Source organism: Macrobrachium nipponense, chromosome 40, assembly GCF_015104395.2.
Source record: "Macrobrachium nipponense isolate FS-2020 chromosome 40, ASM1510439v2, whole genome shotgun sequence".
Taxonomy (NCBI): Eukaryota; Metazoa; Arthropoda; class Malacostraca; order Decapoda; family Palaemonidae; genus Macrobrachium; species Macrobrachium nipponense.
The window spans coordinates 2,713,617-2,739,466 of NC_061101.1; the positions used below are offsets into that span (position 1 = coordinate 2,713,617).

Genomic DNA, 25,850 nt, shown 5'->3' on the forward strand with positions numbered 1-25,850 from the left:
ATGAGTTTACAAGATACCGGGGAAGGTATGGGTACACAGCTTGTGAAGAGAAACTACGGAACAAGTGAAAGTGTGAGGGCGCTGTGATTTGGCGCTGTGTTTAATTGGGCGGATTCGATCCACTGCTGATAAACGTCCACTGTGTAGGCGTATAAAGTAGCTAATTTTATGGTAATTTAGTCGCATGAGAGTCTCATCCCCGATTCAGCAGACGGAGACTGAAATGACACTGGAATGAAAAGGAAATGCAGAATAAAGAACCTGCGACAATAGAAGAGGCATTGGCTATGGTTCCTCAGTCGCAACTTGAAGCTCCCATACGTTATTTGATCAGCCATCGTATTCACCGCTGTCAGTACTATTTTCATTTTATTTTTTTTGTGCCTACATTGGCCTTGGCTATAAAGAGACATGCTTTGTCATAGCAAGGAAATGTAGGGGTTAGGCTGATTCCGACCTTATTCATATTAACCAAAGGGTCTGTCGATAAAGTTTTGGTAATGTTTTATTTTTTTTATGGGATACTACATCATTTTTGTTTATGAAGCTTTAGAGGTTCTTTGCATTCTGGAATCAAACTCCGTAACGGCAGTTCATAAAATAGAGCCGTGATTTCCTCTCGCATAGGTTTCTATCGCCGGCATAAGGCCTGCTTAATCTAACAGCAAAAACAGACGCAAACTCGTATACCACAAAGACTAGGTTTATGTGAGCAATCACACAAACAGATGTAAACCTTGAGTCGTTTACTGTTTACGGAGCTACTTATATCTCCACGAGGCTAGAGAAAGGAGCATAGCATCAATCCTGTTTTCGATAATGGCAATTCCAGCTTAAAAACAATGCCGGCCAAAGATGTGGTACTAAGCCGAATCATCATAACAATGAAGAACTCGCCCCATCTAATGACGTATACCTGCTGGCCAGGAAGTGTATTCGAGCAATCAGACCGAATAATCCTATTGTCTTTTGTTAAAAATGAGCCCATTTATTCATCTGTTCCAGCAGGGGTCCTGTAGCAGTCCTTCGCATGGAAAAAAACAAGTGCCGGCGAAAGATTCCGCGTCGATCCGCGTATAATGGTACGTTGCTGATCTCGTAATGAAATGGGATTAGGTATAAGGTCTGCACGCAAGCTCTTCTTTCCCTTTGTCCTTAGGACAGAATCTCTGAAGGTCTTGAGTATATAGTGATTCTATGAGTTACTGGAAAGGATGGGATGTCTAACTGTACCGATGGCGAAGTCCTTTATCTCAGAACAACAAATTGATAGTCTTACGTAGCGTGTATGTTGCTTATAAGGATGTACTACATTGTGTCCATAAAGTCCCAGTACCATTCTGAGCAATTAATACTTGTAATGGTACTGGGACTTTATGGACACCCTGTATAACTTTGACCGTATCTTGCTTAACCGTCAAATGTCGCTTAATAATACGTTTGGTTTTGGTATCCATGAATAAAAAAAAGATTTCCAAAAGAAAGAAGACATATTTGAATTCTATTACAGTGTCACAAAAGCATAAGGGAACAAAAATATTTGCAATTTCTTCATATGAAAGAAATCACACTACTTAAATATGTTTCAGGCTTAAACAAACAAACAAACAAACACACACACACACACACTATATATATATATATATATATATATATATATATATATATATATATATATATATATTCTCACCTGTTACAAACTTTGCCCTCAGCTATCATGGTTAAGATATAGGATGAATTTGACGAGAGTATTTACTGCAGAATTAACTTATATCTCTCGTGATGTATATGTATGCCTTTGATCATAAATGATATCAGATTCAATTGGATAACTAAATTAAATCTATATATATAAAATAGCTGTAGATACGTACTTCTTTACAGGAATATTTAATCTTGATGAGATGATGATGAAACAGGTAGTGTATGATAGCATTTTGGTGGCATTTTATTCAGCTGAAACCAGACTTTTGTTCCTATAAAATGGTTTCCAATGGCATTGTTTGTAAATAAACATAACGTAAATGTAGGTTATTGAACCTAAAATGACCGATAAAAATGAATGAGGTAAATTGTAAAAAAAACTAGACAGATGATACTCTTGGTTCCTTAGAAATATATAGATACAAGAATAGAAAGAAATATAGACGATTGGAAGTCCATAAAGTCCCCATTCAGTTCTGGACTATTGATCCCAATGAATATAGTCTTTCTGGGCGATACTCTGCCATATTCTCATCTCCGGGTGATATTTGAAAGTTATTCAACCCTGCTACCTTTGATTCGCAGCTCTGTTATTTGAAATTCAAACTGCAACATGACTTTTTCGATCTAGTTCTGGTAGAGATGATTTCTCTAGCTGCTCATCCAAGGGAAGCTTAAACATATAAAGTTCGTATAATTTAAAAAACCTTCGTATCACACTAATCATTTACCCAAGCAGGAAGGGCTGGAAAATTAAGTTCTGAATAGTCCCTGGTCAAGGTAGCAGTCCATTAGGATATATAGTTATTATAGCATTTTCGTTTATTTAAATAACCTCATGGAAAATCAAGTTCTGAATAGTTTCCTGGTCAATGCAGGCCATTGGAATATCAAGTCATTATAGCATTTTCATTTATTTAAAAAAAATCACTTGGAAAATCAAGTTCTGAATAGTTCCTGTCATGGCAGTCCATTAGAATATAAAGTTATTATAGCATTTTCGTTTAATTTAAACAAACACTTGGAAAATCAAGTTCTGAATAAAGTTATTACAGTATTTTCATTTAATTTAAATAAACACTTGGAAATCAGTTCTGAATAGTTCCTGGTCAATGGCAGGCCATTGAATATAAAGGTATTATAGCATTTTCATTTAATTTAAATAAGTAATTTAAATAAAATCAAGTTCTGAATAGTTCCTGGTCAGTGGCAGGCCATTAGCATATAAAGTTATTACAGCATTTTCATTTTGATTTAAATAAACACTTGGAAAATCAAGTTCTGTTTAGTTCCTGGTCAGTGGCAGGCCATTAGGATGTAAAGTTAAGTTATTACAGCATTTTCATTTAATTTAAATAAATACAATCAAAATTACAAAAGACCAAGCGAGGGAGGAGCCGTTCCATAGGTAATGACCTCCTACTACTACTACTACTGCTACAGGTCCTCCTCCTGGCTTCCAGTCGCCGAAAGTAAAATTGTCATTAATGTTATGTGTCACACACGTACAGAGCCTTCTTAAGCCTGTATAAAAGGTGGGTTAGAGTTCTTTTATCACTGTTTAATTTTTAGAAGTATTTTTTATCTCTATCGTTGGAATGAACTAATTCATATACTAGGCTATTCTGAACTAGCCTAGGTAGGTATAGACCGAGGCGTAACCAAAGGTACGACGTCTAATTAGCCTAGTCTATTTTGTCGTTGATAAATTTAAATTAATAGATTAATAACCTATTTGCAATATGCTAGCACCAGGTATTTTTAAACTTTACTACCTAATAGGGTAAAACACCACTGCAGGCCAACAGGCCGGCCACCTACAATCAACGCTTGCCACCCTCCGAAAAAGTACATTATAACGCGTTCTGACACCGGAGATGGGCATCAGTCGCGACTTCTTGTTGGAGAAACGGAGCTAAAGACCTCTACTCTCCTTTTGAAGTTATAAGTATTTTCTCCAAAGTTAGAAATTAAGGCCAAATTTTAGATTTAAACAGATAGTTTAAATGGGGTGTACACGGCAGTCCAAATCTCACACAAAACGCTTTCAACATTTTTACTTACAACTCGAAATATTTAGAAGATTGATGCCATCTCGATGTTTATGGAGTCGCTTGTGTCAATAAACTTCCTATTTCCTGTGATGAATCCGCACACCACTTGTACCCACAGACGCTAGGGGCATTTTCATCACATCAATCGGAACACGGAAACTTACCAGCACGTTTGTTAGTAAACAACTGTTTTGGTAGAAGACGACGACTAAGAAGCGTGCACTTGGATAATTTTTTAAATAAATAGTAAAACATCAATATTTTACATTTGTTCCGACACGGCATACAAACCTTCGGTCCTTTTACAATAGGAAGGTACTAGCGGCAGCTGGATAGGTCGTAAGCTTTCGAACAGGGGTTCGGGTAGTTAACTGCTTGTCCGACTGGCGCGCGCGCGCGACTGGGAGGTAAACAAATCACTTTTTGCTTTCGGCCTCACGCGAGTGGACGTGTGTGTTCGACGCTCTCTGCCCGCTTCTCGTCGTTTGCTTTCTTGAGTATATGGTTTGTGTTTGTGTATGAAAGAATTCATTGTAAGTACAATCATTTCTCTCTTTTCATATTATTTGAAGTGTTATTGATTAATGATGGAATCTCCTCGTCCTCGCTACCCCACGGAGACTATGCCCGGGTACCGAAGGGCGTAAATGCGGGAAGTTCCGCTCTTTCCCGGAGATAGACCCTCATATTTTGTGTGCTCGGTGTCGGGGGCGCGAATGCACCCGAGCCGAGCCATGTGATGTTTGCAATAATTGGTCGAGGCGCAGTGGACCTTTGTATGAGGGCAGGAAGAAGCGAAGGCCTGCAAAGGAGTCGTCGGAAAGCTCTCCCGCGACTCCTTTGGTGACGGACACTTCGTCTTCTTTCCTGCCGCCCGCATCACTTCCACGTATCGCGCCTTCCCCTTCGGGGGGTTTGGGGTTTCTAGGTTTCCTTCTCCTCTCCTGACTTGTCGAGTGTGGAAGGGCGCTAGATACCCTGACGTCGAGTTGTACTCTGGGTCCTCTATCCGTTCGTCTTCGCGCGAACGGGTAGAGGATCCCCCTAATCACCCGACTTTTGCCTCCTCAGGTGCGGTTGCCGCGAAGATGACCTCGGACAGGTGTGGGCATCGTTGGGGCTGCAGGGCGTGCCGAGTGTCCAGGGGCTGCTCTACCATCTCGCTGGCTCCGTGGCGGTCACCCATGCTACGGTCACGACCACCACCACGACCCTTACAACACCGGCTACGCTTCAACCTCCTCACCTGTGTACACCCCGCACGCGGTCTCTGTGACACCCACTACATCGGTGCAGTGGCCAGTCGCCGTACCTCGGGGGAGTGTGATGCCGCCACCTGGTTTGCCGTGCTGCCGCGACCGGACTTCGTGTGCCCGAAGAGCTCGCCCCTGGACCTCCCACCGGGTACCTAGGATGTCTGTGCCGCTGGTCCGCCCATCTGGACCGCCTACACCAGTCTGCCGTACCTGCCGTACCTGCCCAGCTGCTGTCCACGGACGTGACGTTGACCACTGCTGCCGTTCCTGTACCTGCTCCTGCTGTCTCTTCTGCCGTTCCTGTGATGCCTGCACCTGCTGATGTTGTTCCTGTTCCTGGCGCCGCTGCTCCCGATGCTGATCTGTTCGGACAGGTGCGTCCGTCCCTGTGCTTCGGCAACAGCAGCCCGGCTCCGCTCTGGATGACAGATCTGACGTCGGTCCTGAGGAGGTTGACGAAGAAGAAGAAGAAGAGGAGGAGGTGGTCGTCGTCGTCTTCATCGTCTTCTTCGTCGTCGTCGTCGTCTGCCGCCTCTTCCCCTTCTTCTTCTAAGGCTCCCCCGCCGAAGAAGAAGAAGGTCGCCTCCCCCCCCCCCTAAGAAGTCTCCTTCGGGAACTTCTAAGGCCCGTCTCGCTCTGGGGAGACGGGGGGTTCTTCCGCTGGTCACCCTGCTCCTTCGGGGCAGGACCCGTCTCTTCTTCCGCAAGGAAGAAGACTACGGGGACCAGAGGAGTGCCGGCTAACACCGCACTTCCTCACCTGCTGTCAGTGGTTCGGCCACAGCAGCAGGGTCCGTCTCGGCCTCTCGTTCGCGAGAGGTACCGAGTGTACGGTCGCCTAACAGCGGCCGTACAGCCAAGAACCAGACCTCTGAGTCCGCTCAGCGTCAGGTTCACGGCACGGAGCGGAAGACTGGTGACAGCCGCTCACGCGACTCTCACCAGACCAGCTCTCGCTCTCGCGGCGAGCAGCTGGCTACCCGGGCGGACGTGACGGTCCATGACCGGCCACGGGCTGAGGCTGGGAAGAGGTCCCCCCGTTCGCCGGCACCAGCCACGGCTGGTACCAGCGAAACTGACGCACCGTGAGGATACGCACCGATCTCACCGTGACAGTGGAGCTCGCCGGTCGCCTGACCGTCACTCTCACAGAGAGCGATCGGGTACGGCGACCAGCACCAGCTCCTCTGACACACGAGACCGGGGCCGCTGTTCTCGGTCCAGCCGTTCTCCACAGCGAGACGGCTCGACTAGGTCTGCAGCTCGATCGCCACCACCCGCGGGTTGGCGATCGCCTGCAGTCTTCCAAGCCCGCTGGTTCTGCCAGCGAGCGAGGAGGGAGCGTCAGGTCTGCCTCTCCCATACCTTCAACCTCCTCGGGCTACACCGGGAGGGGCGAGGTATTGAGGAGTGATCGTGAGGGGTGCGCCCCTCAGGATCCCACCACGTCGTCGTACGTACCAGGCACGGTTCTCGGGCCAGCCAGGTCGTACGCACAGGTGTTGGAGGAGACCGAGAGGGGTCTGTCGCTGTTCCTCCCCTTGAGGGAGGAGGGTCTCGGGAGATGCTCCTGTTTTGAGGGACTGGACGGTCCGACTCCGCAGGACGCAGTCACTCCTGAGATCCAGAGGAACTTTGCCGAGGTTATTGCGCTGATTCGTCAGCACAACGACCTCGCGGAAGGATCGCCGTCTCCCACCATCCGAGCCCACGTCCCGGCTCGAGTCGTTCTGGGGCCCGAAGAGGGAACCCAGACCGACGGTGGGTTTGCCGCGTTCTGAGCTTGCGGACTCAGTGCTGGACCAGGTTGAATCGCTTGTCTCCGGACAAGACGGTTCGCTCAAGTCTGGCAGGTCGAGCAAGCTGCTTCCACCTCCTCTGCTGCGACAGCGGCGTTTTTACGTGCCATCTGAAGACCCGATGCCGCCAAACAGTGAACCCGGAGTTAGCCAGGCTGACTCCGGGTGTGTCTCTGCAGCAGCTCCTGTCCGAGAACCTGTGGTTCTCGCAGCAAGAGGCACTGGCCTGGAATCTACCGCCATGGCAGCTTTCCAGGCTGTCTCCTGGCTAGATCTGTGGTCCCTCACAGTATCTAAGGTCGCAGCCAACTCCGGGGGAATTTCTCCCGAAGATGACTCGGCCTCAGGAGACTTTGCCAGTCTGGAGGAAGAGCCATCTCCTTCCTTGCCCACCAAGACGGTGAACCTGTGGGCCAACCTGGTTCTCCGACGAAGGGACGCTGTCCTTACTCGGGTTTCCAGGGCGGCCGGGCGTGAAGCGGCGTTGGGACTTCGCAACGGACCGTTACGGATTTCCACGTCTCTCTTCCCAGGAGAGATGGTGGACGCTGCGGTGGACAGACGGCGCAACTGACGACAGTGACCGTCTGGTTCACCAGGCAGTCTCGAAGGCTTCTGGGCAGCCTCGGACTGCGGCCAAGTCTAAGAGCTCGGCTAGCGCTTCCTCGGTGGCTAAGACGGTAGCTGCGTCGAAGCCCCGGGGAAAGACTCTGTCTTCTTCGACTTCTACCAAGGGGAGCCATAACCAGCCCTCCTCCCAGCCCTCCTCCTCCCGTGGAGGTCTCTGGGAAGAAGTCGAAGAAAGGGGGGAAAGGGGAAACGCTAGGGACGGCGTTCCCCCTCACCTGCTGCCGGAAGTGGGGGGGTGACCTGGCCAGCCATTGGGCAACTTGGCAGCGCTACGGCGCCGAGACCTGGATTGTAGATGTCCTTCGGGAGGGATATCTATTACCCTTCGAATCTCGGCCACCCCTCACCTCCAACCCGGTCCAACAGCAGTCGTACGTTCCAGGGTCATCGAAGGACGTAGCATTGAGACAGGAGATCAAGACCATGCTGAGCAAGAGAGCTGTAGAAATCGTCACGGATCAGTCACCGGGCTTTTACAGTCGACTCTTCCTGGTGGAAAAGTCTACGGGAGGCTGGCGCCCGGTGATAGATCTCTCTCCCCTGAACCGGTTTTTGTTCGCCAGACCCGGTTCACGATGGAGACGGCACGCTCAGTGCTCGACTCCATCAGGTGGAGAACGATTTCATGCTTTCAGTGGACTTGAAGGATGCGTATTTCCAAATACCCATTCATCAGTCCTCCAGAAAGTACCTCCGCTTCATCCTCGACGGGACGGTGTACCAGTTCAGGGCACTTTGCTTCGGTCTCTCAACCGCCCCACAGGTGTTCAGCGCGAGTGTTCACTCTGGTGTCTGCTTGGGCCCATTCGCAGGGATACGTCTGATGAGGTATCTCGACGATTGGTTAGTCCTGGCGAGCTCCCGCTCGCAGTTGCTAGGACAGGACAGGGTCGACTGCTCGAGTTCTGTCGCGATCTGGGGATCGTTGTGAACTTCGAGCCCAAGCAGAGGATGAAGTACCTGGGTATGCTGATCGACACGGTAGCAGGGCGAGTCTTCCCCGCAGACTCGCGGATCAGCAGATTTCAGGGAGGCAGCCAACCAGTTCCTGTCTCGGCAGGAACAGGTAGCTCAGCGATGGCAAGTCGTGATCGGACACCTGTCGTCACTCGAGAAGTTAGTCCCTCACGGGCGTCTTCACCTGCGGTCTCTTCAGTGGAGACTAAAGGAGAGTTGGTCACAGGCGACGGATCCCCCAAGCTTTCCAGTGTCACTGACACAGGAGGTGAGGCAGGACCTAGCCTGGTGGCTGGACGACAGGAACCTCTTAAGAGGAGTGCCTCTGCGCACTCCCCCCCCGGACATGCAGCTGTTCTCAGACGCATCGACCGAGGGATGGGGCGCACACCTGGAGGAGTTGCTGACTTCAGGAGTGTGGGACGAGAACGACAAGCACCTTCACATCAATGTACTGGAACTCAAGGCAGCGTTCCTCGCTCTCCAAGAGTTCCAGGACCGCTTGATGGGACACTCAGTGGTGTTGATGTGCGACAACACCACGGTGGTGGCCTACGTCAACAAACAGGGGGGCCTAGTGTCTCTCCCGTTGTACCAGTTGACTCGGCAGGTGCACGAGTGGGCCGAGGCACACTCAATAGAGCTGTCGGCACGCTACATTCCAGGAAGAGGAATGTAGTAGCAGACACGCTCAGCCGTCGGGATCAGGTGATAGGGACCGAATGGTCTCTACACCAGGACGTGGCGGAAAGGCTCTTCGACCTGTGGGGGCGACCAGTCGTGGATCTGTTCGCCACCCGGCACAACAGGAAGCTCCAGGTGTTCTTCTCGGCCGTGCCGGACCCATGGGCAGCTGCAGAGGACGCTCTTCAACACCCGTGGGACAACCTCTTCGTCTATGCCTTTTCCCCGTTCAGCCTGATTCGCAAGGTGATCAGTCGAGCACTGGTCACCCCGAATCTCAGGATGATCCTGGTGGCTCCAAATGGCCACAGGCCATTTGGTATCCGGACCTGCTGGCTCTTCTCGCAGGAGAACCAGAGAGAGATTCCCCCTTGGCACAACCTTCTCGCCCAGCCACAACGTCGAGCGGTAACACCGAGCAGTCCAGTCCTACGTCTTCACGGCTGGCTGTTATCCACCATCTGCTTGCAACGAGAGGCTTTTCCTCGTAGCGCAGCAACAGAGATGGCTGGAAACGTCCGTCAGTCCTCTGCAGCTGTGTACCAGGGGAAGTGGGCCGTCTTCTGTGGTTGGTGTCGTAGACGGGGTCTATCTCCTCTCAGAGCCACTCTTCAGCAGGTAGCGGATTTCCTCGTTTTTCTTCGCCGAGAGAAGCTCCTCTCAGTCCCCACAGTCAAAGGATACAGACCGCCTTGGCGCTCGTCCTGAAACTGAGGGGATTGGACATCTCGAACTCGTTCGAGATCTCCTTGCTTATGAGGAGCTTCGAAAGGTCTTGCCCACCCAGGGAACTCAGGCCCTGCGTGGGATGTGACTCTCGTACTTAGGAGTCTGACTCGAACGCCGTTCGAGCCACTCCGAGAGTCGTCAGACAGGGATCTGACCCTCAAGACCCTCTTCTTGCTGGCCCTGTGGCATCGGCGAAGAGAGTAGGGGAACTTCATGGTCTTTCCTATGATGTACGACACTCCAGGGGATGGGGATCCGTGACGCTCGATTTCGTCCGAACTTCGTTGCGAAGACTCAGAAACCGTCGATCCCTGACGACAGGTTCGAGTCATTCACGATTCCCTCCCTATTGGACTTCACCGATAATGATGCGGATGAGATGCTGCTTTGTCCTGTGAGGGCGCTACGGCGCTATCTGAAGAGAACTCGACACCCTCAGGCCTGAGTGTCGACGCCTCTTCGTTAGCACCGGGGTCACCAAGAAAGAAGTATCCAAGAACACTCTTTCATTCTGGCTGCGTGAGGTCATCAGGAGGGCGTATGAAGCTGATGGTATGACGACATCCGTACGTCCCGTCCGAGAGCTCACGAAGTCAGAGTATTGGCCCCTCGTTGGCGTTTCGTAAGAACTTCTCCGTGGCGCAGGTCCTGAAGGCAAGGGGTCTGGTCTAACCAGACTACCTTTACGTCCTTCTACCTTCGGGATATTGCCCACAGGTCCTTGGATACCTTTTCCTTGGGACCCGTGGTGGCTGCTCAACAAGTTGTGTAGCTAACCCAGACCCTCGCAGGCTGAAACAGCATCGAGTCCTGGTGTGACTGTGTGGATGGATGTGTGAATGAGTGAGTTGACTGGCTCCCTCTTCCCGTCTTTTCCTCCTCCTCTACCTGTGGGCAGAGGGCCACGGTCGTCACTCTTACGCTGGATGAGGACGATGATCAGGTTGAGCTATATGACAGAGCCCCATCCTATCCCTTTCACTAGGATAGGAGCAGAATATCCACCCTTCCTTCTACAAGGGGGGGGGGGGTGGAAGTGGATGCCTAGCAAGAGTCAAAACCCATGACTTTATATTTTGCTCCTGTACAGGAACAAGTTCTTACATTGCTGGTGACGAAGAGATACGCTTGCCTCTCTTTCTTAGTACACGGTCGGTCCAGAGGTCTGACCATTGATCCGCTGCGGTCAACACCCCGATCAATCGGGACAGAGGCTTGGATCCCTCCCTCGCTCTTACGACCATGGAGGCTTCCAAGGTTGGGCGAACACCAGTCTGTTCACAAAAGACTCAGATTCCTCCCACCAAGAAGTGAGTCCTTCCTATTGTAAAAGGACCGCCGAAGGTTTGTATGCCGTGTCGGAACAAATGACAATTTGTCCAAATTGCATTTTTCCTAACTAATACAAACCTGAGGTCCTTTTACACATAGCCCCACCTCATGCCACCCCCCTCACTCTGCAGTTTTTTGCTTGGGCCAAAAAGCAAAAGTGATTTGTTTTACCTCCCAGTCGCACGCGCGCTGCGCCTGTCGGACAAGCAGTTTAACTACCGAACCCCTTGTTCGAAAGCTTACGACCTATCCAGCTGCCGCTAGTAACCTTCCTATTGTAAAAGGACCTCAGGTTTGTATAGTTAGGAAAATGCAATTTTGGACAAATTGTCATATTTATGATGATTAATTTGAAAAAATATCGTTTATTGAAAAAGCAACTCGATTCTGACTCAAATTTAAGTAATTATTTTTTTGGTTTGGAATTAGAACGTTGTTTAAGTCCTGTATTATGACGTCACGACATCTAGACTTTCGTACCTATTGTTAATAATTGCTTTACTCAACTTTCTTGCAGAAAACAGTTTACCAGTTATTCATGCAGATTATCAGCTATTCATGTAATTGTTATAATCGTAATACGCATATATATCTTTATTATTTACTTTTGGATATATGAAGAGTTTTACTGCCGGATTATCGCCGTAGTTTGCGCAAGGTCGTTTTCGGTCCCTGGGCCTCTGTTTTCGCATTCATAGAAATTATGGGGCCAAATTTGCAATTGACCAGAAAGTCGTTAAAAGAGGAAAGTTAGCATTGAGGGGCATATGTTTTGATTGAGAATAATAAAAAATTTTATTAAAAACAATAGCTAGCTTGTAAAAATACTTGATTACAAAAAACTTGATTGACAACTAAGGCAGCATACCTACTATGGTTTTCAGCGACAGTGCAAGCACGTTTTTTGGCAATACCTATTTCTGTAACGAACACTCGTTATCAGAACGAGATTTTGCTATAGTGCATTACACACCCAGTGCCGTATTATAAGGGTATCGTGAATCACTAATCGTAAAGAATAACGACACTTGTCCTTGTACCAAGAGACAAAAACTCCATTATGCAGAAATGGATACGAACACGCGTAAAAAGCTCCACCTACCCTCTCCCCCCCTCCACTGCCACCCCTTTCCTTCATCGTTCTTTCGCCGTTCCTTTTCTCTCTCTCTCTCTCTCTCTGCCATTTGGTATGTTGTCACCCTCCAAACTGGGTATAAGACTACTCACAAAACGTTGAAATTGGTGAAATTAGGCTATGTATTGGAAGTATATATACATAAATATTAAAGCAATTTTATCATTATTGCATTACTTACTATAACAACTAGAATTCATGGAAACAGTTTATAATAATGAATCGGCGTATGTGTGAAGCCTCCACTAATGTGGCAACGATGATTTTGCCATTCTTAGCATGCAAACATTAAAGGTTACATTTATTTCTGGCATACAGTTATTAAAGAAATTCAAAATACTAATATAGACTTAAATCAATGAAAAGTGCTAGCAAAAACAAAAAACAAAAGCAAAACAAAAATATATATATATAATCCACTTATCCGTAGTCGTTCCTCTATGGTTTTTCGGCAGTCAGATGTACGACAAGGTTGAAACATTGGATTGTATCTACTTTAGAAATATCTGTAATTTTTTCGGGTAATTGGTTGCAAAAAAGGATATATGCATGAATTAAATTAAAATTTGTAAATAACAAAGTAAAGTTGAACTAAATAACGAGTAAAGTAAACAATTTAGGGAATAAAACTTTGCAGTTTTGTCGTTTGCTGTTCGTAACTGTTTGTGGCGCGTGCGCTATGGAATCAGGAACAGCAACTTGTTTAAAGTGCAATGTGGAGTGAATTGAGACCAAAATGTGTATAATAACAATCAAATAAGCACTGTGGAGTTCAGTTGTGATGGCAGTAAGGATAAAAACCACCGATTACAAGGTAAAAATGAATTCGTTTCAAACCATGACCCCGGGAATAAAAAGTTCATACTTTCAGTTAATATAGGCAACAAATGTTGTTTTATTGTGCTGATTACAACTGCAATCTTGAGTAAGATCAATAAATGTTACATATATACGCTAACATTGTTCAAATGAGTGCTGGGAAGGCTGGGAAAGATGGTTGTCGTCACTGATCAGAACCTGTACATCCACATGGTAGCCGCCATATTGGATTTCAAAACTGCTTGAAACATATTTTACGAAGAGCGTCACATGCTTATTTTAGTTCGTATGAGGCTTTCATATATCACATTATGTTGACGAAACTTCATCTTTTAAATAATGGTATGCTTGGAGTTGTAATTGTATTCTTGTTTCACCATTTAAATATCGAGTGAGTAAGACCTGTCCACCGTGATAAGGGTTGTAGTCACTGGTGTTTCCCCCTCCTATCCTGCTTGGGCATAGAGGCCTATCTATATATGAGCCCAACCTACCTAGGACCTCCTCCTCCTCTTCGTAACTAACCAGACCTTAAAGTGTGATTTTTCAGTTTCTTACTATAACGATTTTTCGGATCACCTGAAGATTAGCCACCCTAATACCTCTCCTGAAGAAAATCGACCCCAATATTTTCCTCCTGAAGAAAAGCGACCCCAATATTTTCCACCTGAAGATAAATGACCGCTGCTTGTTGGTGTCTCCAATCTTCAGGTGACCCACTTTAGCTCATAATATTATAGAAAAAATAAGAAAAACATAAAGATATATATTCATTAAAAACTACGTTATTAAACATTTGTTAAAAACCCAAATTTAGACAAACAATCAATAGTTAATTAAAAACGTATTGTCTTACAATTTCAGTACAAAAATACTCAAACCTACTGTAACCCCTGTGGCTAGCGCGCGCAGCGCAACATTACCTCTTGCCAGAACATACCGAGCTTGCCAAGAATCTTAAATATGCGGATAAGGCGCGAAGCGACCCCAGCGTGTATTGGGTCGCTTTTCTTCAGGTGATCCGATTTTTCAATTCTATTACATCGAGTTTTCAATTTTATATAGATTTTCATTTCTATATGTTGATTTTTTCAATTCTATTATATCAATTTTTCAATTCTATATGGATTTTTCAATTCAGTAACGATTTTTCAATTCTCTATCGATTTTTCAATTCTAATATGTTGATTTTTCAATTCTATATCGATTTTTCAATTCTACATCGTTGTTCGTTGTTAAACATGTGAGATTATAATGATTTAACAAACGTAAATTTGTCGCAATCACGTGAGATGAGGTAAACGACCAACTGGCCATCGTTAAGCTCGAAATGACCACTTTTTTTCCACTAGATATTTAATGGGTGAAACAACAATATACAACTACATCTTTAGCATACCATTCAAAAGGTGAAACTTTACCTTTTGAATAGTATGCTTGAAGATGTAATTGTATATTGCTGTTTCACCAATCAAATGTTGAGTGGAAAAAAAGTTGTCATTTCGATGGAAATGGTGGCCATTTGGTCGTTTACCCTAATTGTCATCTAGTGGTTGATATTTTTCATAATATGAAACATTACAGACATCTGTCTTATAACATAATCAAAACCTCTGCCTTAAGTTCATTATTTTCTCAAGTATTGGGATTTCCATCATTTCAGAATTTTTTTCTGCAGATATTAGAGAAAATATAGCCTGTTCAAAGCAAGTGTCAACCGCACTATCGGACCTGGTGTTAGCCCTGTCTGCAGTCTGGGCTTTCGGATGCTTCACGAGACTAAGAAACATGACTTCCAGTTTGGCAAGTGGTGGTTTATGCTGGAGACTCTGGCTGCAAGTCTTGGAGTTGTGAAGTTTTTAGTGGTCTAAGTTTAACAAATGACTATTTTTTCATTTGTATTGAAATGAGAATTTTACAGTAACAGACCTCATTACTGTATTTTAAGGTAATGGACATTGTCTGGTATCAGTCAACTTAAGTCTAATACAGTCAACCCCTTGGATAGGAGGTAGGTACCATAACTCCCCTCCCCCCTCCCCCCCTTGCTAATTGCTGAATTCTGTGAATACTTGACACCTCTCGATAATGCTTATAACTGTCGATTTTAACAGTTCAAACACAAAGACCTCCTCTGACAATGCTAAAAATGCTTTTAACTGACCATTTTAATAGTTAATCACAAAAAATCATTTAGTCATGAAAAAATTATGAATTACACGTATAGGCAAATTTTCTACGAATGCAGATAGTTTACGTTTACAGAAAATCAGCAAATGGCGAGGTCCACTGTATATTACTTTCTTAAAAAGTTCCTAAATGAAGCATCTGTGAGTGGTTCCATTTAAGCACGTGCTCGAATTAAACAAACGGACCACTTGATTCTATTTGGTAGAATGTATGAATGAGAAAGACAAACATTTTGTTTTTATACATTCAAACTTACCTGTCAGATATATACTTAGCTATTTGACTCCGTCGTCCGACAGAAATTCGAATTTCGCGCACGTAACGCTACCTGTAGGTCAGGTGATCTACTTACCTGCCGCTGGGTGGCAGGACTAGGAACCATCCCCATGTTCTATCATATTTTTTCTGTCGCCATACTGGCAACATCGTTGTGGGTATCTCCGGCTGGATTCGTATTTTGCATCGCAATTGATCTTCGTTTGGACTTCTCGGTGACGTATTGCATTGATTGTACTGGCATACGCGATTGTGGACCGTGGAATTTGATTTGGATTGTTCAACATGATGTCTGATTCTGGAAATGTGGTGAGAATGTGTGATGTGGGCTGTAAAGTTAGGATGCCGAAGGCATCGATTGATCCTCATACTATTTGCAAGAAATGCAGGATGTATGAATGTTCTTTTGGTAATACTTGTAATGAAATGCAAGGATTTGAGTGCGGAAGAATGGAAATCTCTAACCTCATACGTGAAGAAGTTAGAAAGAAACAGGGTGAGGAGGTCTTCTTCCAAACCTTTATCTAGTTCTAGCGGGTTATCAGTAATATTATACCCTCTTCTCCTTTTACTGCCCCATCTAATGTACCTGCTCCTTTATTAGAACACACAGATTCGGCATCTGAGATTGCGAATCTTAATGCCGCCCTTCGGAAAATGGAAACCAAAATGGCGGCCTATGAAGGTAAGCAGTGTGATTATAGTGCTGTGGATAGTGATATAGTGTCCCCAGTGCAGTGGAGGGGGCGTCTGATTGTCTTCACAACGCTCCCAGGCCTGAGACCTCTTTCAAGCTCCCAAGCCAGAGGAGAAGGAATGTCGAAAAGCCGTAAGGAGGTTGTGGAGGATCCCCAACAGTCAGACGTCCCTTCGGTCATTTTCTGTATCGCCACAGAATGCCGAGAACGCTACAGAAAAAGCGTTCTGCGTGAGTGTTTCTCCTCCTCGGAGAATTCCTCACCTAAAAGAGGTTGGAGATCGGCGGATCTTTCTCGCCCCCTTAAAAGAACGTTTGGATGAACCCAGGATTACTTCTAGTCCTGAGCGTTTTCAAGAGGAGACCATCCAGTATTAAACAACGAGGGTAGACGATAATGAAGGAGACTAAAAGAATCCTTCGCACTATGCAGGATTCCATCACTTCTCTTGTGGGAGTTCTGTATAAAGACCCTCCCAGAAGGAAAGACGATTCCTGCCTATTAAGAAGTCTAGGCTATCGAGGGTTCAGACTCGCCATAGTATTTTGTCTTCCTCTGATTTGGAATCGGATTCATCAGCCTTGCATAGGCCGAGCAGGATCCGTTCTCCTGTCAAACGCAGGCACGAGACGCCAGACAAGAGCGTCGAGTTTGCTAGACGTGAAACGTCAGCCAGGCGCGAGCGTCAAGATAGGTGTGTCACGCCAACCAGAAGCAGACGCTCCCAGGAGCGAGGCGACAGGCAAGCGCCAGGACGCTACGAGGCGCGAGACGTCAACAAAAAGCAGGACGCCTCTCAGGAGAGAGTCGTCAGGGCAAGCGTCAGGACGCTCCAAAGCGGTTGACGCCAGCCAGAAACATGACGCCTCCCAGGAGTGGGGCGCGAGGCAAGAGCCAGGACGCTTCGAGGCACGAGACGTCAACAAGAAGCAGGACGCCTCTCAGGAGAGTCGTCAGGCAAGTGCGAGGACGCTCCAAGCGGTTGACGCCAGCCAGAAGCAGGACGCCTCCCACGGGAGCGGCTTCTCCTGATAGAGAATCGGTCATGAAAGAGCGATCTCCTTCTAACCTGGAACTGGAAGAGATTTCTGAGGAAGAAGTTTCAACTACGAGGGACTTTCCAATTAATAAAGTTTTAGCCTCGTTACTTCTAGAGGAGTTTTTGCGGATTCTCTTAGTCCTGCAGCTCCTCCTTCGCCGAGATCTCTGTTTTCGAGCACAAAAACCCCGAAATCCTCGGCTTTCTTAAAGATGAAAACCGGCGATCTCAATGAAGAAAGCCCTCTAGTCTTTAGATTCGTGGCTTTTATCTAAAAAGGAAACTTGAGAACGGTTTATTGCTCTCCTCCCTCCAAACTGACGGGGAAAAGAGGCATTGGTATAAGACAGAAGAGGCGATGGGATTGATGCTCCTTCGTCGGCAGATTCAGATTTCTCGAGTCTTGTAGAGTCTGTGAGAAGACAGTCTCTCAATTCAGCAAAGGCGTCCTGGAGTATGTCGGGGGTTAGATCAGCACCTTAAGGGAATTTTCACGTCTTAGAGGTGTTCAACTTCTTGGATTGGTCTCTTGGGGTGCTGGCTAAGAAGACGAGTGAGCCCGATTTTCTAGATCCAGAAACTTTGCACAGTGTCCTATCCTGCATGGATAAGGCTGTGCAGATGTTCTGGTGAGTTTGGCGGCTCTTTTTGGATCTGGAATGTTAAAGAAAAGATCTCTTTACAGTTCCTTTCTGACGAAAGGAGTTTCTCCTTCTCAGAGGTCCGCTCTATTATTCGCACCTCGGTCAGAACATCTGTTTCCTTCATCTTTAGTGAAGGATGTTGCGAGATCCTTGTCGGAAAAGGCTACGCAGGACCTTCTTGTACAATCTACAAAGAAAAGTAGACCTGCAGTTAAGACTCAGAAGAAGTGGCTCGGACTCCAGTGGTGCCCTTTCGTGGAGCCCCTTCAACTCGATCAACTTCGGAGAGAAAACCCTTCGACAAGCGAGGGAGGTCTTCCTTCCGCTCTTTTAAAAAGAGCAAATAGCAGCCATGTCCTCCAAGCACAGGTAGGGGCCAGACTTCAATACTTTCTGGATGCCTGGTCCGTAAGAGAAGCAGTCCCTGGACTCTGTCTGTCCTACAGAAGGGTACATCATTCCTTCGTAGACAGACCTCCTTTGGCAACATCTCCAAAGGATTTGTCGACGAGTTACAAGGACCCTGGACTGAACGAGACTCTCCTTCAGACGGTGGTGTCGATGAGGGACAAGAATGCATAGAGCTAGTGCCAGATCCTTTCTCCCCGGGGTTTTACAACCGCCTTTTCTTGGTTCCAAAGGCTTCGGGGGATGGAGACCCGTACTAGATGTAAGCGTCCTGAACAGGTACGTGAGAAAGAAGTTCTCCATGGAGACTTCAGCTTCAGTTCTGTCTTCCCTACGTCAGGGAGATTGGATGGTATCCCTGGACCTTCAGGATGCTTACTTTCATGTTCCGATTCACCCATCGTCAAGAAAATATCTAAGATTTGTTGTTCAAGGACAATCTTCCAATTCAGGGCCTTGTGCTTCGGCCTATCGACCAGCCCCTCAGGTATTCACGTATCTGATGCGGAACGTGGCCAAATGGCTTCATTTAGAGGGATAAACATCTCAATGTATCTCGACGATTGGCTAATCCGGGCCAAGTCAGAGAATCGTGTTTGGAGGACCTACAGTCTACTTTGAACCTAGCAAAGACGTTAGGATTACTCGTGAACCTCGAGAAATCGCAGATGATCCCCAGTTCAGAACTTAGTCTATTTTGGGATTCGGATGGATTTCTCGGGGTTTTCAGGCTTTTCCGTCCCAGAGAGGATTGCTCGGGGATTACAAAAAATCTCGAGCTTCCTAGAGAAAGAACGGAGTTCGGTGGGAGGGAGTGGTTTAAGTCTTCTGGGAACCCTTTCCTCACTAGAACAGTTCATTCGCTAGGAAGACTCCACCTTCGCCCTCTTCAATTCTTCCTAAGAAGAATTTGGAGTTGGAAGAACGGACAGCTTTCGGACACTTTCAGTATTCCTCTGGAAGTAAAGAATCATCTGAAGTGGTGGGTTTTTCCCTTAGAAAAGAACGAGGGCTTTGTCTCTAGAAGTTCGGAACCCAAACCTAATCTTGTTCTCAGACGCTTCAGAGAAAGGGATGGGGAGCGACTCTAGGGACAAAAGAAATATCAGGCCAATGGAGGAAGGATCAGCTAGACTGGCATATAAACTCCAAAGAACTTTATGCCGTTCTTCTAGCTCTAAAAGCCTTCGCGACAGAGGTGTTAGGTCAGTGGTACAGGTCACTCGGACAACACCACAGCGTTGGCCTATATCAAGAAACAAGGGGAACTCACTCTCTTTCTCTGTTCCATATAACAAAAGAGCTGTTGTATTGGGCAAAAGAAAAGAAAGTGACTCTTCTCACAAGATTCGTGAAAGGAGAGAAGAACATCAGAGCAGACAGGCTAAGCAGGTAACCAAGTTCTCCCCACAGAATGGACCCTTCACATTCAGGTGTGTCAAGCTCTGTGGTCCCTGTGGGGGCAGTCCACATATAGACCTATTCGCCACCTACCTATCCAGAAGGATAGAGAACTTTTGCTCCTTAGTGGAAGACCCGAGAGCGATAGCGGTGGACGCCATGCTGCTGGACTGATCAGGCCTAGATGCCTACGCCTTTTCCCCTTTCCCCCCTTCAAAATGTTAGGAGTGGTGTTAAGAAAGTTTGCGGCATCAAGAGGGACGAGACTAACACTCATCGCTCCCTTTTGGCCGTCTCAAGATTGGTTTCACAGAGGTACAGGAATGGACAGTGGACTTCCCAAGATCTCTTCCACACAGGAGAGATTTTCTCAAACAACCCCATTTCGAGAGGTACCATCAGAACCTCCCCGCTCTCGCTCTGACTGCCTTTCGACTATCGAAAGACTTGTCAGAGCGAGAGGCTTTTCAAGCAAAGCTTCAAAAAGCAATTGCTAGAGCCCGGAGATCTTCAACTATTCGGGTCTACCAATCAAAATGGGATGTATTTGAGAATGGTGTAAGAAGAATAAACTGTCCTCTTTCCGATACCTCTGTGACCAACATAGCTGATTTCTTGATTTTCCTTAGGGAAGAATCAAAATTATCAGTTTCTATATTAAAGGTTATCGAAGTATGCTTTCGGCCGTATTTCGAAACAGAGGTTTGAGAATTGCAGAAGATAAAGACCTCCACGATCTTATTAGATCTTTTGAAACCTCAAAAACCTTTTCTCCTCGCACTCCGAACTGGAACCTAGATGTAGTTTTGAGATTTCTATCATCTAGTAGATTTGAACCTCCTCTCAACGCGTCGTTTAGAGATCTAACGAGAAAAAAGTATTTTCTTGTTGTCGTTAGCGACTGCGAAGAGAATTAGTGAAATACACGCTCTAGATTCTCGAGTAGGATTTAAGAGTGATGCGGCAATTTGTTCTTTCCAGACTCTGTTTCTGGCCAAGAACGAGAACCCCTCTAAACCCTGGCCAAAGAGTTTTGAAGTTAAAGGACTTTCAAATCTAGTAGAGAGGAATTAGAAAGATCTTTATGTCCGGTTAGAGCTTTGAAGTTCTATTTAAAGAAGAAGAATGAACTAAACGGGTGTAAACAAAGCCTGTGGTGCGCAGTTCGGATCCTAGTAGACCCATGTCCAAAAAATGCATTAGCATTCTTTGTGAGGAGCATTATTACAGATGCTCATAATGACTGCACGGAAGACTCTTTCAGGACTCTCCGAGTGAAGGCTCTGAGTTAGAGCGGTAGCCACTTCATTAGCATTTCAGAAGAACATGTCTTTAAAAGACATTGTGGATGCGACTTACTGGAGTGTAATTCAGTGTTCGCATCGCACTATCTCAAGGACGTTAAAGTAACATATGAAAAGTGTTTCTCTCTGGGTCCTTTTGTATCAGCCGATACAGTGCTGGGGCTGGGAGCACATAACGATCCTTAGAAAAATTTGTATTTGTTCAAAATTTTGATAGTAAATAGATCTACCTTGTGAGACGAGTTGTTGGTTTTTTCTGCTGATTAGTATGCTTGCTGGCGCACGGACGTCCGAGTCTTAGATCAGTGGGGGAATCAAGAGAGCGTCTTACTGACTAGATGTACAAACATTTTTTTTTAAATTTTATTTTTTATTTTTGTACTTTACTGTACGAATGTTTGTGATTCGAGTTTGTGGTTGTTTGCAAGAGGTTGTGGGGATAACTTCTTGCAATCTTAGAACTAACATGGATAGGTGAGGTGATCGGGATCGATGTTGTGCTCCTTGTATAAGGTCTTGTCAAGTAAGTGGATAAGTACCCATTGACGTAGTCCTTCCAGGATCTACCAAGTAAGCGGGTAAGACCCCTTGGCAGAACCACAGAACTCTTAGCCATTAGATCAATATCTCGCTGAGGCTCTTGAGACTGTCTAGACTCCTGGATTCTATTCATGAAGTCTTCAATCTAAACAGGTAGGAACCAAGGTTTTATTTATTTATTACCTACAACGATAGTTGTGATTCCTGTTTGATTCTATATTTAGCTGTCTCTTTCCCACCTCCAATGGTGTGAATCAGCTAAGTATATATCTGACAGGTAAGTTGAATGTATAAAAATGATATTGTTATGATACAATAAAGTTTTATACATACTTACCTGGCAGATATATACAAAATTATACCACCCGACCTCCCCTCAGGAGACAGGCGGTATAGAAAAAATATGATAGAACATGGGGATGGTTCCTAGTCCTGCCACCCAGCGGCAGGTAAGTAGATCACCTGACCTACAGGTAGCGTGTGCGCGAAATTTCGAATTTCTGTCGGACGACGGAGTCAAATAGCTAAGTATATATCTGCCAGGTAAGTATGTATAAAAACTTATTGTATCATAACAATATCATTTTATTCATTTATAATGCTCATTTCTCAATGGTTAACCAAGGACTAGAGTTCTTTGGAACTGGATTGAAGTTGAACACATAGTCTTATATGTTACTGTTTGTAAGCATCATTTTCTAAGATCAGTTAGATATCCTGTGACTGTAACAAAATCACACCAGGTGTTTTTATAGAGTTTATAGTTAATGTACGATGGTTTTTTGATTAAATGTTTCTCGTTTATTTCTTCCCACATGCTGCCCAAACTATCACGCATCCATGTCAGCTACCACAAGAACTTTTCTTGGCTGTGCAGGGCAATTGGCATTCCTTGCTTAGCTGCAGAACTATGCAGATTAAATGATTATGGCATGGTTGCTCAGGTGAAATTCAGATTATTTGAGTCATTTGTCTTTATTTAAATATATTCATTATTCAAGATTGGTGAATTTGAAGGTCACCACTTGCTACTTGTTATTCATAATTTGACATGGGATGAAATTATTTATCATAATTCTGTGTCCTATCATAATTTACTGCAATTTCCTTTTTCCCGCAGGGTTTCCTATTCAGTGCTGTGGCAACATTTATAACTTCCTCAGTTAAAAGTTGCACAAAAAGAAAGTAGTAACTCTCCTGTTAATGCGTTGTCCATCGTTGCCATATTAGTGTTGGGTGTAATAGGCAAGTATGAATTATCTTTTTTATTTACTATTAAATGGAGCTATGTGTTTATATTTCATGCTTAAAATATCCTTATTGATGATTTTTATGTAACCTTTATCTTTTGCAGGGTCTAAAATTTTTAGAAACTGCTTTAAATTAGGCTAGCTTTTACTTGTAGAATTGAATATTCTTAATGATGAAAGGGTTTACATATTCATCAACACTTCCCGTTTTATTTTCTTTCCAAAATCCAACTTGTCATTGTTTCCTATAAATTTAAATACTAATGCTTAATAAGTCACCTCCTGAACTTGTTGGGGTTAGTGACATTAATTTTCACTCTGTAGTCTGATATCTTTACATCCTTTTGCATAGCAACACCTCCTGCATGATTGAAGAGATTCCAGGTTGTGTAAGGTCCTTCAGTCATGTCATTTTCCTTGCCACCATAATTACTTTTTACATTGCTGGAAGAATGTTAATCAAAGGAGATAAGGTCTCTTGTTTGTCTGTGTGTCATGATTGCCTTGTCATCACAGGGTTACATACTTAAAAGGTACAAAGGGAGACAAAAGGTACAAAGGGAGACTGTCTTGCAAGAATGCAGATTATTGTTTGTCTGTAACATCTATGTAGCCTGGAGGGATCTTGGAAAAATGCGGTAAAAAGGTGACCGTTTGCATGGATGTGTACATGGAAAGCATCCATATGTCCATTAATATCTGACAGAGTAGCCTCTTCACTGCAATTCCTGCGCAACTGAAGCAATTTCAGTCTAATGTGGTAGAAAGGTAGACCGTCTTGTTTACATGAATATAACAGGTCAACATTTTCTTGTCTGTCTGTTACCTTGTGCATGTTATTGCAACATGTACATGATTGCAAGGATTTAATTCAGAATCAGTACAAAAGTATAACTCCCAGCACAAACTTTAAAGGAAGTAAGAACTGTCACACAACACATGTACATTTTGTATGGTGCTTTATTTCACTCTTGGCTCTGTTTCTCCGTTTTTCACACATGGACTTCCTGAGCAATTTAATGATTTCTGGCATGTTCCAGATGTATGAAACTTGAATGAATAAGTCAGTTAATAATAGCCAGCTGTGCACTCAGTTGATTGTGTCCATTCATTACCAAGAAATCTTCATTCCAAAGTATGTCAGAATTTCGTAGAACACAGATTTATGGACTTTCATTTGCATAAATCAGTTACCTTATAATTTTTCTTAACTGTAATGACATTTTGTTATGTTTTAGCAGGTGTAGTGTCAACCTCATGGCTGCCGGGGGGCTTTTTGTTTTAAGTGCCATTGTTGGCGACGAAGGTCACATCAAAACGCTCAACATGCCTCGTGTTGACATTTTACATTACATTTTAGTAGCCGTTAATTATTTTATAGTGTGGGGGATGAAAGAATAAGGTATGTGGTAATTTTGTTTTGAACAATGTATGAATTAAATAAAACATTGCTAGTTTAGTCAAATGTGTTCAGTAAAGTTAGGTTAAGTGGGCTAATCATAGAGAGCCTGAATGGTGTTAATTTTACCCTCTTATGTAACGACTTAACAACCCATTAGAGGTTTTTATTTTATGTGGTCATGTTTCCTGCTTTTGTCATTATGTGCTCGCATACGTATTTGGTTGGGCATTGAAGTGTGAGAAAAAGTTTGGAAGGAAAGTAGGGTAATACATACTCTGGTGTTTATTATGTATAGTACTTTAGTTTCAAGACCTATAGCTTATGGATATATTTTATATACTATTATTAAGATCTTGGGTACAATCTTATTGACCTCTTTTCTTTGCATTCATGATACAACGAATTCCTGTAAGATGCTAATTTTGTAATGCTTATTTTGATTTGAATGTGACTAAAGATTTCTTAATACCATTTTTTTATAATGCACATGTTCCATAATGTTGCATATAATTTTAGTGCTTGATATAATAAGATAATTTATTTTCAGTTTACCCATTTTCATAGTGGATGTGTTGAATCAATATATTCATCTAGTCGTAGGTTACCTCAAATTAGATGGTGGATTATTCTCATGGTCTATAAAGATTATACGGTGCTGTAAGTACAGTACTATACTTTCTCTGCTGTAGTAATTTAGAAAATTATCTTGCTAAGAAAGTACTGTAATGCATAGTGCATTAGGATCAGCACCTGTATGTTTTTTTTTAACTTGAGTTACAGTAAATTTTATACATTTGTCATTTTATCTGTAGTGTGCAGTTATATGCAATTTGGAAATGCAGAAAATGTAACTCAATTTTATACTTGGAATTGAGGTCATATTTAACTTTATTTTCTATGCCAGTATCCCTTTGGTGTCTGTTTATTTTAGGAGTACCAAACTATCCAAAGCTAAAACTTATGCATTTGATTACCTGGTAAGTGAAGTACTGATTCCTGCGTTAATATTGGTCTTGATATCCATTGAAAGACGTCAGTGTTTAGAATTGACAACTATCTTAAAAGATGGTTTTTGTTGTAAGTAGTTGGTAATTTTAGACATCTTTATGTTGGGCGTCCTTTACTGAGAAGAACTAACGAAAAAATGTTGTTGTTTATAAGGAATTACAGGTTACACAAATGGAAACTAAGACATCTTGAAGTCAGTTACTGTAAATGTTGAGTTTCCACATAGTATCTTTTTAAGGTGAATCAAATGTATGTCCACTTGGTATCTTTTCAGAGTTTATCAGATGTGTAGGTTGATTTCTTGGGAGGCTGTAGAAGATTAATAGAAATATTTACAGATGTAATGGATTAGCAAAAATATTTTCCCATATTATATACCTATTTAAGTAAAAAAAGGGTTGAATCAAAGGAATGTTAAGAGATGGTATTTTTTGCATTTTCTCACAAAGGGCAATGCTTTTTTTGTGAATTAGATTTTAATTCACGATACTTTGCAATATTCCAGGTTTTTCAGTTTTGGTTTATCCATATGTAATCACATGACTAGTTGGGTATTGTAGTATACAAAACTGTATAATGAGGGTTAAGTAT

At 44.3% G+C, this 25,850-nt stretch overlaps 1 protein-coding gene and 1 pseudogene across 1 annotated transcript in view; one reads left to right on the forward strand and one right to left on the reverse strand.

The window, feature by feature from the left end:
- Positions 1-25,378, forward strand: LOC135211804 (uncharacterized; annotated as a pseudogene).
- The window catches only part of LOC135211773 (BLOC-1-related complex subunit 8-like), a 91,660-nt gene that overhangs the window by 21,078 nt on the left and 44,732 nt on the right, over positions 1-25,850 (reverse strand). The window lies entirely within an intron of this gene.